The following is a 12,451-nucleotide window of genomic DNA, read 5'->3' on the forward strand; positions in this document are numbered from 1 at the left end:
TGGGTAAATTTGGTTGAGTAAATTTAGGGTTATTGATTGGGCTAATTTGGTTGTTTAGTTGATCTGATTTGGATGGGTTTGAGGGTTAGTTTCTAGGAATGTTACATTGGTGTTCTTTTTCTTCTACACAGTTACCAAAATCTCAAGTCCCCATTTGATCGAGTACAACCCAATCATATTTTCTGTAATACAATCATATTCTTGAGGTTTGGATTTTTTGCTCTCATTTTTCTGCCCAATCATATTTGCTCATGCTTTCGCTGTTAGAAAATACATGCATGTTCTCTATAAACTAAAATACACTTCTCAGATTGCTATGATTATTGGATTGGATTTTCTTATTTACCTTCATATAATGGTGGGTTTAACTTTTCAGGTGAAAGTTTTTACGCAACCTCATTACTTGCAAAATTTTGTTCAGTCAACATTCAATGTCTTGCCATCAGATCAAGTTAAAGGTACGAATCACTATCATACTATTTTCGTCACTTTTTATTCCCTTGCTGAACACAATGGAGTGAATTGTTTTCATTTGCATTCTTGCATTTGAACTTATGGATGTTCTTACCTGACATTTGTAAGCTTTTGATTAGTCATGAAATATGATACATTTTCTCTGTGTTAACAAACTTATGACATACATTCAGTTTCTTTTGGTTGGATTGAAATGATATTGATTATGCTGTTATAAAGCTCATGTTTATAGTTGGGTGGAAAATCATGTTAATAGAATCTTTTTTTGGTTGGTCTGGCCCCATTCACTCATCTATCTCTCTGTTTATTCATAATTGTGTTGAATTTATTCAAGTAAAATGTGTCTTATTCATGCAGTTCAAGTTGATGCATTCAAGTCCCGCAGCAACGCGCGGGCATATTTTCTAGTCTATTCTAAAATTGAGGGGGATTTGACTGTAGCTTAGCTACAGTCAAATGATTGGCTCTCAATTTTGCTTTATTTACATTAGTACCATCATATCTCTGGCTGGGTTGGAAGGTAATTATCAAAAAGTTAGGAGAGTAATTTTGTCTGTAGGGTTGGAAGGTACTTACTCAGATCTCCTCCTCAACGCCAACGCCCATCGAGTCCAGTGTCTCGCTCTCCAAGCCCAAAGAAGGTAGCTTCGCCCAACGATTGCCTCAATCAAGCCACAAACACCGACTACCACCGCAGGAAAACAAGTTGTGAGCCAAATAACCCCCGCTCCGTTGACGCCCTCCCAGCTACTACAACAACGACCCCAACCAATTGAACCGACCAAAACCTCAAAGAGAGTGTTGTTCACTGATGAAGCCAACAAATCTGACAGGTAAAGATTACTCTTGGTTGTATGTTTTGCTGCTAATAAAAAACTATCAACCAATCTCTTTGCACCATTGTTTCACCCAGTTTTCCATAACTATCACATTTCTATCTAACCTCATAAATTTTCCCTTCATTCACAGCAACAAACAAACGTCACAACGAGCAAACAGATACAACCAATTTTGCTACAATTACTGGTCAATTCCACAATCTGGTTGTCCCCAAAATTGAATCCACCGACAAAGTGCCGATTGCCGTGCGCAAGACAAAATCTCAAGCAAAAAGTTGAAAAGAAAGGTAAACTACAATTTGTTTTCCACCCACACACCTAAATAGTTTCCATGGTAACAACGTTTCTTAAAATATTATTTCTATTTTTTTTCCTATAGTGTGGAAGATGTCCGCTCTCAGAAGAAATGAACCGTAATCTCCATCATTGAGTGCTACAAAATGTTCTGCATGTTTTTTGGTTTGAAAATCTGTGGTTGAAAAACTTCGCTGCTAGAACAAAAACACAACACTTTTTATGTTTTCTGTTAAGTGCTCAAACATATACCTCACCTGCAGGACATGTATTTTGCCACTTTTACTACAGGGAGAATATATGTGTAAACTGCATGTTGCTTATGTTTTTTATATGGCTTATACAAACAACCCTTCTATTTGTTGCTTTAAACTTTTGCCTTCACAAATTTCCTACTTAAACAAGTACAAAACACTTTCTATCATTTGTGTTCCTCTGTAACATATATTTCCCTATCTTCACTACAAGGGCAAAATATGTGTAAACTGCATTTTGCTTCTGTTTCTACTGTTTATAACGGAAATAAAGCATTTTTTGTGACCGCATCTTTAAAATAAAAAATGTTCAATTCCTTTTCATATCAGCTTGCTTAAATCTATATAAAAAACAAGTTACTTATCTTATCAACTTCATTCACTTATACATCCCTCTGTTTATTCATTATTATGTTGAATTTATTTAGATAAATGTTTTTTATTCATTTAGTTACTATTAGTACACTAATTTCGCGCAGCATAATGCGGGCTTATTTTCTAGTATATTCTAAAGTTGAGAGGAGGGATTTTACTGTAGCTTAGCTACAGTTAAATGATTGGCTCTCGATTTTGCTTTATTTAAATCAACACCATCGTATCTCTGGCTGGGTTGGAAGGTAATTATCAAAAGTTAGGAGAGTAATTTTGCCCGTAGGGTTTGGGATGGATTGGGTGGCTTGGCGCAAAGAGAGGGAGATGGAGAGAGAAACGGTGTTGTCATTCGGTGAGGGTTTCGGGGATGGGAGGCCATGCCGCTTCTGAGATAGAGATAGAGAGAGAGGGTGAGGGAGACAGAGCGACAGAGAGAGAGAGAGAGAGAGAGAGAGAGAGAGAGAGAGACTGAGGAGTAGGGATCACTGCTACTGACGACTCGGTTACTGACTCAGATCTCCTCCTTAACGCCAACGCCCACCGAGTCCAGTGTCTCGCTCTCCAAGCCCAAAGAAGGCAGCTTCGCCGACATGATCGATAAAGCGTTGGAGAACGAGTTCAAAGAGAATGATTAGAACGAAGGTTAGTAGTAGATCCGATGTTCTTCCTCGTTCTATGCATTTTGGTTCAAATTAGGGTTTTAGGTCGAAACCCGAAACTAAGGGAAGAAAATATGAAGGATCTTTAGATTTTGTGTTTGGCTGAGAGGAAAAGATTACAAATTTGTTAAGAAAAGTTCGTTATGGTAAAATTTCATTCTTAAAAATCCATCAGATCATGCTTAAATTGTTAAATGCACACTCTCTCTCTTCTTTCTCTCTCGCAGTGGAACTCTCTCCTCCCCATACTCAACCCTCTACTTCTTCTCTGATTCGTGGTTGGGTGCAGCGGCAGCACAGAGCTTTCGCCGGAGGAAGAAAGGATTTTGATACGAGACATTGCTTTGTCTACTTGCTCACCCGAAGGTTCCAACTTTTTTGCTTTCTTTTGGGTTTATTTATTTATTTATGAAATTTGATGACTAATTTTTAAATAATGAGAAATTAGTTCTTCGCTGTGAAATGTTCATTTTTCAGTGTTTCTGTTAAAACAATGAAATCTTAATCTTCTATCAAATGGGTTGTAATTTCATATGTTTTAATGTAAACAGTTCACTGATTTTAGTTGTGGTGTGTTGGTCAGAATTGCAGGATTATTAAGGTTTTATTTTCTGATTTGGATTTTGAAATTGAGTAATTTTCTGCTATGTGTCTTTTGAGTAGGCGTGGGATTTAGTTTATTGCCAGGGGTTGTAATGGGTGGATCGAACTTTTCAAATTTCAATTCCCCCCTAAATCTTTTCATTCCAACCACATATTTGAGGATATGGTTTTAATTGTTTGTTTGAACTTTGAGCTTTTGACCATACCTGTTATTTGGATGCTAGGAAAATTTACATGCTCTTTGAATACTAGGAAAATTCATGTAACTCAAACAAGATTGTTTTCATAATTTTCTGAGAAATGTGGAATTTTGTTTCAGATGGTATTGACTATTTTTCAAAATCCTATAATCTGATCAAAGTTCTGAATTTCTATTAAGACCAATATTAGTTGTGAGATTAAGAAATTTTGTAAATCGTTTTTGGTTCAAGAAATTCCAATATTCTTTGTTGGTCCTTGAGATTTTCATTAGTATTGAGTATAGTGGTTTTTGGGGCAGGTTTGCATGGAAGATGAGAAGACGATCTCTATATCCTTAAAAACACGTATTCCAGAAAGCTTGATGATTCGCCTATGTTTCGCGAACAGGTTTGTTCTTTTCTAAATGTTTATATTTAGTCTATTTACGCTCAAGTGTTAAGTCATGCTAATATAGATGTGTGCGGGTTATCTGTTTTCACCATAATTTTCATATAATTTATGAAGAATGTATAGGAACGACAATGATAGAGTGGATTATGTGAGTCTCACCATATAAACAGTGGATTCCACCTGATTGTTCCCCCCCTTAAAACAAAGTTTGGGTGGATTAACTAAGATATATGTAGTTAATCTTTTTGTTTGTCTATGAGTCATGGTTTTGAACTTTTGATGGTTGGTGACTAATAATGTAACATATAATTAATGGGACAGGCAGTGGCACATATTTGGGCAGGGCTTGGAGAGCCGGACCCCAGATGGTGTATGCCTACACCAGCATGACTAAGGTGGTTAACCGTGCCGGCTGGAGCGACGATAACCACGCCGAACGTGACAAGTAAGCAGATTATGTTGATTAAAACATTATTAAGCGTTTTCATATGATTAGTTTTGAGAGTTAATAATATAATTTGAAATTGCAGAAATGTGGCCTACAAAGAGTACAAGTGCATGGGTCCAGGTTCATGTACATAAAATAAGAGAAATTTGAGCAAAGAACTGACTGACAAATAAGTCAAGCCTTTCACTAGCCTTGGATGTATTCAGGGTATGGTTGCTTCCTCCTCCATATCCAAAAGTGTGTGTGTGTGTGTGTGTGTGTGTGTGTGTAGACTATACTTGGTACACTTGGAACAAAATTCTGGAGACTGTTGGGGTGTGCCTATGGATGCTAACTTGGTTCTTAGAGACTGTTTTGGAACAAGCCATACGTTATACGATATGGGCATAATTTTTTATTTATTTATCATTTTAAAGAGTTTCTGGACCCTTGATTTTTTAACGGGCAAGTCATCAAGAGAAAATCGTGCAACTCGGTCTTTGACTCTTTTGGCGGAACTTCCACTTTCACTGGGTCCTGCTTCATTACTGTATTGTTCACATGTTCGCTTAATCACATCTCGTTGTACAGTTTTTTATTCCTCAAAATCACAATTGGTAATATCCTCACACAAAGAAATGCTTCTGTTGGAATATTGTCTCATCGTTCGGTTGAGTTCTTCTGTATCTTGTTCATACACTGTATGGACTCCGCACTTCTTCACCTTCAAGCATGTCTTGCTTCCGACGGCATCTGTTGTTTTGAAACAAAACCGAATCTGATCCCAACATTTCTCCTCCCAACGATTGGTCTCAGGTTGGACTCGCAAAAGGAATGTCCTAGATAGAAATACCACCCAAAGGTGATCTGACGCTACCTTGTTAAGCGGAACTCCAATGCCGGTCATAAGACTGTCTCGCAAGGTGGGATAACATGCAAGTTCATGCCTATGATGTCCTGGCCATTTTAGTCCACGATTGGGAGCTGAAATATTTTGAGCAGGTACAAATAGAGCGCATAAAGCAAACCCCAACACCTTGCTATTGCATGAGTGCGAAGGTAGCTTCTCAATCACCGAATCTCCCATGCTTTGGCTATTGAACCACTCAGGAATTTCACTTCCAGGAATTACCATACTGGAAAATTCCATAAAATGAGGGGTTTCCCGCAAGCGAAACTTCTGCACAAAGGAACAACGTAAATAAATGTACACAACTAAGGAGACGAGGGAGGATAGGAGAAAGAGAAATACCTGAATGACTCTCTTTGGCATTGAATACATTATGGCATTGCAACCTTGATTTCCAGCCAAACTGAAGCAATTGACAGAATTCAACGAAACATACCCACGGATTCCCATACTGGAAAATTCCTCAAAATGAGGGGTTCCAGGCAAGTGAAACTCCGGCACAAAGGAACAACGTAAATAAATGTACACAACTAAGGAGACGAGGGAGGATAGGAGAAAGAGAAATACCTGAATGAATCTCTTTAGCATTGAATACATTATGGCATTGCAACCTTCATTTCCAGCCAAACTCAAGCAATTGACAGAATACAAGAAAAAAAGGCTTGATCTGTTTAATGGAATGGCTGGCAGTTGTTGAAGCCTTCTGCAATTGTCCAATCTAAAACTCGTCAGCTTAGAAAGCCCACTGATGCTTGTAGGAAGGCTAACAAAATGGTTTCCGCTAAGATTGAGACTTGCTAACGAGGACAAGAAACCAATATCATCGGGAATTGCTCCTTCACAAAGATTGCAATTCTCCAGATTTAAGCTCCTCAGCTTAGAAAGCCCACCAATGCTTGCAGGAAGGCTAACCATATGGTTTCCGCTAAGATTTAGTCTTTCTAAAGAGGACAAGAAACCAATATCATCAGGAATTGCTTCTTCACAAAGATTGCAGTCCTCCAGATTTAATTCCTTCAGAAAGCATAAATCTTTCAACGAAGCTAAGACCACACTCGCAGGGTGAGAAATCTTTGCTGGAAATTCGCTAGAAGTGAAGAAGGAACGCCATGATCTAGCTGGTGGTGCATTGCATCCAAGAAAATTTGATGGTACCAAATTTTTCACTGAAACCACTGAAACCAGGGAGGATTCCGTCTCTCTCAAAGCAATTCCACTCAAATCAATCTCCTCCAAACTCCTACGTATAACTGAGGAAGGTATTTCCTGAACGCCAGTTCCGCTTCAAGAAAGCTTAGAGAAATTTTTCATTTCTCCAACAAATTCTGGAATCTTTTTCAGTTTTGAGCAGCCAGAAATATCAAATACTTCAAGAAATTCCATTTCTACCTTGTTTGGGAGACTCTTCATACTTTTACAGTCTTTAAGATTTAAAAGTCTAAGCCTTCTGAGAAACGCAATGGAGGAATGAATCTTAACTAAATTTGTACAACCTTCAAAAACCAGCTTCTCAAGATTTTGAATACCTGTGAAATCTGGGGTCCTTGTCAAGTTGTGGGAGTAACTAAGATCGATAGACTTCAACTTGCCCAAGCGCTGTACAAAATAGAAATGTTACAACAGTTCATGTTCAGAAACTACAATTATTGTAATTGACAAAGTAAAAATCAATTGTCCAATCATCTACCTTTATTCCATCCCAAAGGTGATCAATTTTGCTATGCTGCAGACTAAGTATTGTAAGTTCATCCGGTTGAAAAGTTGGTGGTAGACATTTGGAGGGATACCAGCTCCATTTGAGAACTCTTAAAGCATTCGGAAGATACTTGGGGCCCTTAGAAAGGCTCACATTATGAATGTCGAGCAACCTCAGCTTACACATCTTAGTGAATGCTTCAGGATTCCAGTGTGCCTCTTCAAATTCACTCAAGCGTAAGACTATGCCTTCAATTGCTTCTGATCCCTGATAAATAAGATTAAACGAATAGTTAATTTCGCAATAAAGTCTCTTATCATGTTAAATAATGTTAACGTCCTATCCAAACTTTGGTATTTTCATTTTCACACAACTTCTTACCGTATTCTCTGCAAGCACATGCAAAATATCATTACGAAGCCACAACCGACTACGACCACCTGGCTCCTCATAAGACTCTTGTCGAACAATCTCCCATGCCATTTCTTGAATCAAATCATGCATAGACACATACTTGTATGGAATATACAAGAGAGATTTCTCAATAAGAACATCGATCACAATGCGAGCGCCAACAAAGCCACAATTTTCTAGTCCTTCAATTACTCGCTCCTTTTCACAAGACTTATGGAAACATGCAATGTCAAGGAAGATTCTCTTCTCAAACTCATCTAGTCCATCATAACTTATTTTCAATGTTTCAAAAATTTTCCTATCAGGAGCTTGCTTCAGTTTATCTAGTGCACTATTCCATTCAGCTCGACCTCTTTTGTACAAAAAAGACCCTAAAGTTTTAAGAGCTAATGGAAGACCACTTGCATAACTGATGAAACATTTAGACAGTTCTAAAAAATCTTCTTCCAACTCATCATCTTTAAAGGCTTTCCGACTAAAGAGAAAAAGAGCTTCGTCTTGGGTTAATGGCTTAACCTCATATGCCTTCTCTATACCATGTTCGACTAACAAACGTTCATTTCTAGTTGTAATGACAATTCTACTCCCGAAACCAAACCACTCTTTTTGTTTGACCAACTTTTCCAGTTGGTCTGATTGATCCACATCGTCGAGTATGAGAAGAACCTTTTTAAATAAACACCTACTTATCCTAGTGATTCCACTATAAGCATTCCAAACTTGTATGTCATTGTCCCCTAAGATATCATAAAGAAGCTGCTTTTGTAGATGAACTATACCATCCTTAGAGCACACCTCTCTAACATTAGCAAGAAAGCTGCTACCTTCAAAATCATGAGAAATTCTATCGTAAACTAATCTAGCTAGGGTTGTCTTACCCACTCCACCCATCCCCCATATCCCTATAAAGCGAACATCATTTGCATCTGTATCTAAAAGCAAATCTATTTCCTTCAGTTTAGAATCGATTCCGACAGACCTCTCTGAGGAATCTAACATTGAAAGCGTAGGATGCACTTCCTCCCATAGTGTATTGACGATTCGTTGGATAAGCTCTGTATCATACCTACAAGTAGACCTGGCAAACGGGTCGTGTCTGTCGTGTTCGTGTCGTTTTCGTGTAACACCTGTTATCTTAACGGGTCGTGTCGTGTCACACCCGTTATCTTAACGGGTCCTTAACAGGTCGTGTCACTTTACCCAACGGGTAAAGTGACCCGACCCGTTATGACCCGTTAAGAAAAAAATATATTTTTTTTAAAATTTGCACATACCACACATTGCGACATAAATATTACTTGAAAACATTAAAACATTTCTCGTTCAAGTACTATATCTACACTCGAAAATGAAAGCCTAATAAAAAAAATAATACATACACTACTAATCTATTACAAATATTAAATGTGCAAGGATAAAGAGTTTTTGTTTTTAAGATTGACTAACACTTAGAGTTTATTTATACTTTTATTAAGTATAACATAAGATTTTGTGGTATCCACTTGTGTAAATATTTTAAATTGAAGATCGAATTCATTCATTGTATTCATATAGGGTCAAGGCGTGTAGTTATAAAAAATCATCAAAATCGGAGTTAAAATAACCGTTAAATCGTGATTTTTCGTTTATAACCGTTGAAAAGCTTTGTCCCGTTACTTGATCTCTGAATGTTTTTTTTTTGTGATTTTTTGCTGATGTGATCTCCAAGCATATACAAACAATTTTGACGGTTTGGATCGTTGAAATTAGTTTTGGAGAATTCGTAAAACGATAGATTGACTAACGCTTAGAGTTTATTTATACTTTTATTAAGTATAACATAAAATTTTGTGGTATCCACTTGTGTAAATATTTTAAATTGAAGATCGAATTCATTCATTGTATTCATATAGGGTCAAGGAGTGTAGTTATAAAAAATCATCAAAATCGGAGTTAAAATAACCGTTAAATCGTGATTTTTCGTTTATAACCGTTGAAAAGCTTTGTCCCGTTACTTGATCTCTGAATGTTTTTTTTTTGTGATTTTTTGCTGATGTGATCTCCAAGCATATACAAACAATTTTGACGGTTTGGATCGTTGAAATTAGTTTTGGAGAATTCGTAAAACGATAGATTGACTAACGCTTAGAGTTTATTTATACTTTTATTAAGTATAACATAAGATTTTGTGGTATCCACTTGTGTAAATATTTTAAATTGAAGATCGAATTCATTCATTGTATTCATATAGGGTCAAGGAGTGTAGTTATAAAAAATCATCAAAATCGGAGTTAAAATAACCGTTAAATCGTGATTTTTCGTTTATAACCGTTGAAAAGCTTTGTCCCGTTACTTGATCTCTGAATGTTTTTTTTTTGTGATTTTTTGCTGATGTGATCTCCAAGCATATACAAACAATTTTGACTGTTTGGATCGTTGAAATTAGTTTTGGAGAATTCGTAAAACGATAGATTGACTAACGCTTAGAGTTTATTTATACTTTTATTAAGTATAACATAAGATTTTGTGGTATCCACTTGTGTAAATATTTTAAATTGAATATCGAATTCATTCATTGTATTCATATAGGGTCAAGGAGTGTAGTTATAAAAAATCATCAAAATCGGAGTTAAAATAACCGTTAAATCGTGATTTTTCATTTATAACCGTTGAAAAGCTTTGTCCCGTTTACTTGATCTCTGAATGTTTTTTTTTTGTGATTTTTTGCTGATGTGATCTCCAAGCATATACAAACAATTTTGACGGTTTGGATCGTTGAAATTAGTTTTGGAGAATTCGTAAAACGATAGATTGACTAACGCTTAGAGTTTATTTATACTTAGATTCACCACTTCTATTAATTTTCATTTTTCCCTCTCTTTTTTGTTTCCTTTTCAACTTTTTCTTATCATTTTCACTTTTCCCTCCAACATCTTTCCCTAATTGAATTCCCTCACTTTTTTGTTTTATTTTCAACTTTTCTTAACATTTTCATTTTCCCTCCATTTTTTTTTTCAAAAAGGGCGGCAAGTTGGCAAATGGCAATGGCAAGAAATTGATTATTGAAATTTGAGAATGGAAACAAATCACATATGAGTCCTGACGCATCAAATTTCAATGGATGCAAAATCATGCAAATATGCAATGCATGATCATGCATATTAAATTATTAATTAGTAATTATTATAGTTTTTATAAAATTTAATATATATATATATATATATATATATATAATTAGTATAGATAGACTTAATATTTTGGGGGTATAATTATTATAGTATATATAATTATTATAATTATTATAAATTTTATAGTTAATTTAATATATATATATTTATTATAATTTTTAAGGGTATAAAATTGTAAAATTAATGTATATAATTATTACAGTATTTTTTTAGGGTTATAAAATTATAAAAATAATATTCTGCTTATCGTGTATCGTGTTTACCCACGTGTATACCCGACCCAACCCGTTATCTTAACAGGTGCTTATCGGGTTACCCGATAAGACCCGATTCGTTATCGTGTCGACCCAAACACCTGTTAATTTCGTGTCGTGTCGTGTCGGGTTATCGGGTCGTGTCAGAAATTGCCAGGTCTACCTACAAGAAGAACAAACAACGTAAATAAAAAATCATGACATACTAAAATAAAGTGCATGGTAACGTTGAAACTCAATGGTAAAAAATTGTTCTTCAGCTATAAACGTCAGTTGTTGCCTCATGCTTACCTACAATCCTTTGAATTCCACCCAGCGAGATTAGCCACCCTTTCTAACGACTTTCTCCACTCATTTACCTCCTCCATGTGTTCTCGATAATTTACTTCATGTTCCGCAAAGGCTTCGCCAAAACTCCCTCGTTGATGGCGTACATCAGAAGGTTCCACGCCATAAAAAATGGGAAAAATTCTCTTTTTCTCTTCCATGCAACGAACAATATGAGTAAGTTCTCGCAAACACCAACTTGAAGAAGCAAAGTTTGTGGAAAGAACTATGATTGCAGACCTTGATTGGTCAATTGCCTTCAGGAGCTCTGGATTGATATCTGTCCCTCGTTCAAGTTCTGGTTCGTCCCTGAAAGTCTTGATTCCTCGCGCCTCCAACTGTTTGTATAAATGATCTGTAAAACCCCGGCGGGTGTCTTCACCTCTGAAACTCAGAAACACATGGTATTTCCATGGAAAAACTGCAGGAGCAGAAGCCCGGGCCATTTGGCTGCTCAACGCAAATCTGAAGTGTCCCAAGCAATCAGCTCTAAGCACAGAAGTGACACTTCGACACGCCGACGATACGCCCCTGACACGGGTTGGACAAGGTCAAGACACCTGTCAATGGGTTGGATACACCTCCAGCACGGGTTGAATTATTTTGAGAAAGTTTTTGATATCTTGAAATCTTTGGGGCAATTTGGAAATATAAAAACTGAAGCCTAAAACTTCAGTCTCTAATCTATTCTGCGCCTCCCTCCTCTTCTCCCACACTTTCGAAGCGGTGGATGATCTCAAATGGTTGGCTGGTGGAGCGAGGAAGGAAAGGAAGAGAGGTCGAGGTGAGAGCAGCAGAGAGAGAAAGCAATGTGAAGGATAGAGAACAAAGAGGATCTGATGGAGATAGGGGGAGAGGCGAGAGTGGTGATGGAGTTGGTGGGAAGGGTATCATATATAATAAAATAAAAAAAGTAGAAGAGAAGACGACGAAAGTACTTGGAGTGTCATCTTTTTCGTTTGTTTAATTTTGTGTTAGTGTCCTTTACTATTGGCAACTTCTTTTTCGTTTTTCTTTAAATGAAGAAACACCAAACCAATCAAGGTAGAGAGAGGCTAACTTCGCGTAAGAGACGAGGAAATTTCAAATTGGTTTAAAGTGATTTAGGTGAGAAACTGAAATAAGAGAGAAAGATGTTTTTGTTGACGTTTGTTAGTCAGATTGGACCTG

General features: G+C 36.7%; 1 protein-coding gene and 1 pseudogene across 2 annotated transcripts in view; one reads left to right on the plus strand and one right to left on the minus strand.

The window, feature by feature from the left end:
- Positions 1-4,951, plus strand: part of LOC137724403 (uncharacterized) — a 35,812-nt gene extending 30,861 nt beyond the window's left edge. The window contains exons 9-11 of the mRNA XM_088693470.1: positions 3,995-4,083; positions 4,408-4,531; positions 4,617-4,951. The gene's annotated coding sequence lies outside the window, so the exon portion shown is untranslated. The remainder of the gene's footprint in view (positions 1-3,994; positions 4,084-4,407; positions 4,532-4,616) is intronic.
- LOC137724402 (TMV resistance protein N-like) lies at positions 4,680-12,300 on the minus strand (annotated as a pseudogene). The gene is made up of 5 exons (XR_015963169.1): positions 11,246-12,300; positions 7,501-8,599; positions 7,111-7,386; positions 5,766-7,019; positions 4,680-5,693 (listed from the first exon to the last, which is right to left on the minus strand). The product of XR_015963169.1 is annotated as a TMV resistance protein N-like (transcript).
- Between the last annotated feature and the right edge of the window lie 151 nt (positions 12,301-12,451).

Source organism: Pyrus communis, chromosome 5 (genome assembly GCF_041283825.1).
Source record: "Pyrus communis isolate YQ-2024b chromosome 5, ASM4128382v1, whole genome shotgun sequence".
In the NCBI taxonomy this organism is placed as follows: Eukaryota; Viridiplantae; Streptophyta; class Magnoliopsida; order Rosales; family Rosaceae; genus Pyrus; species Pyrus communis.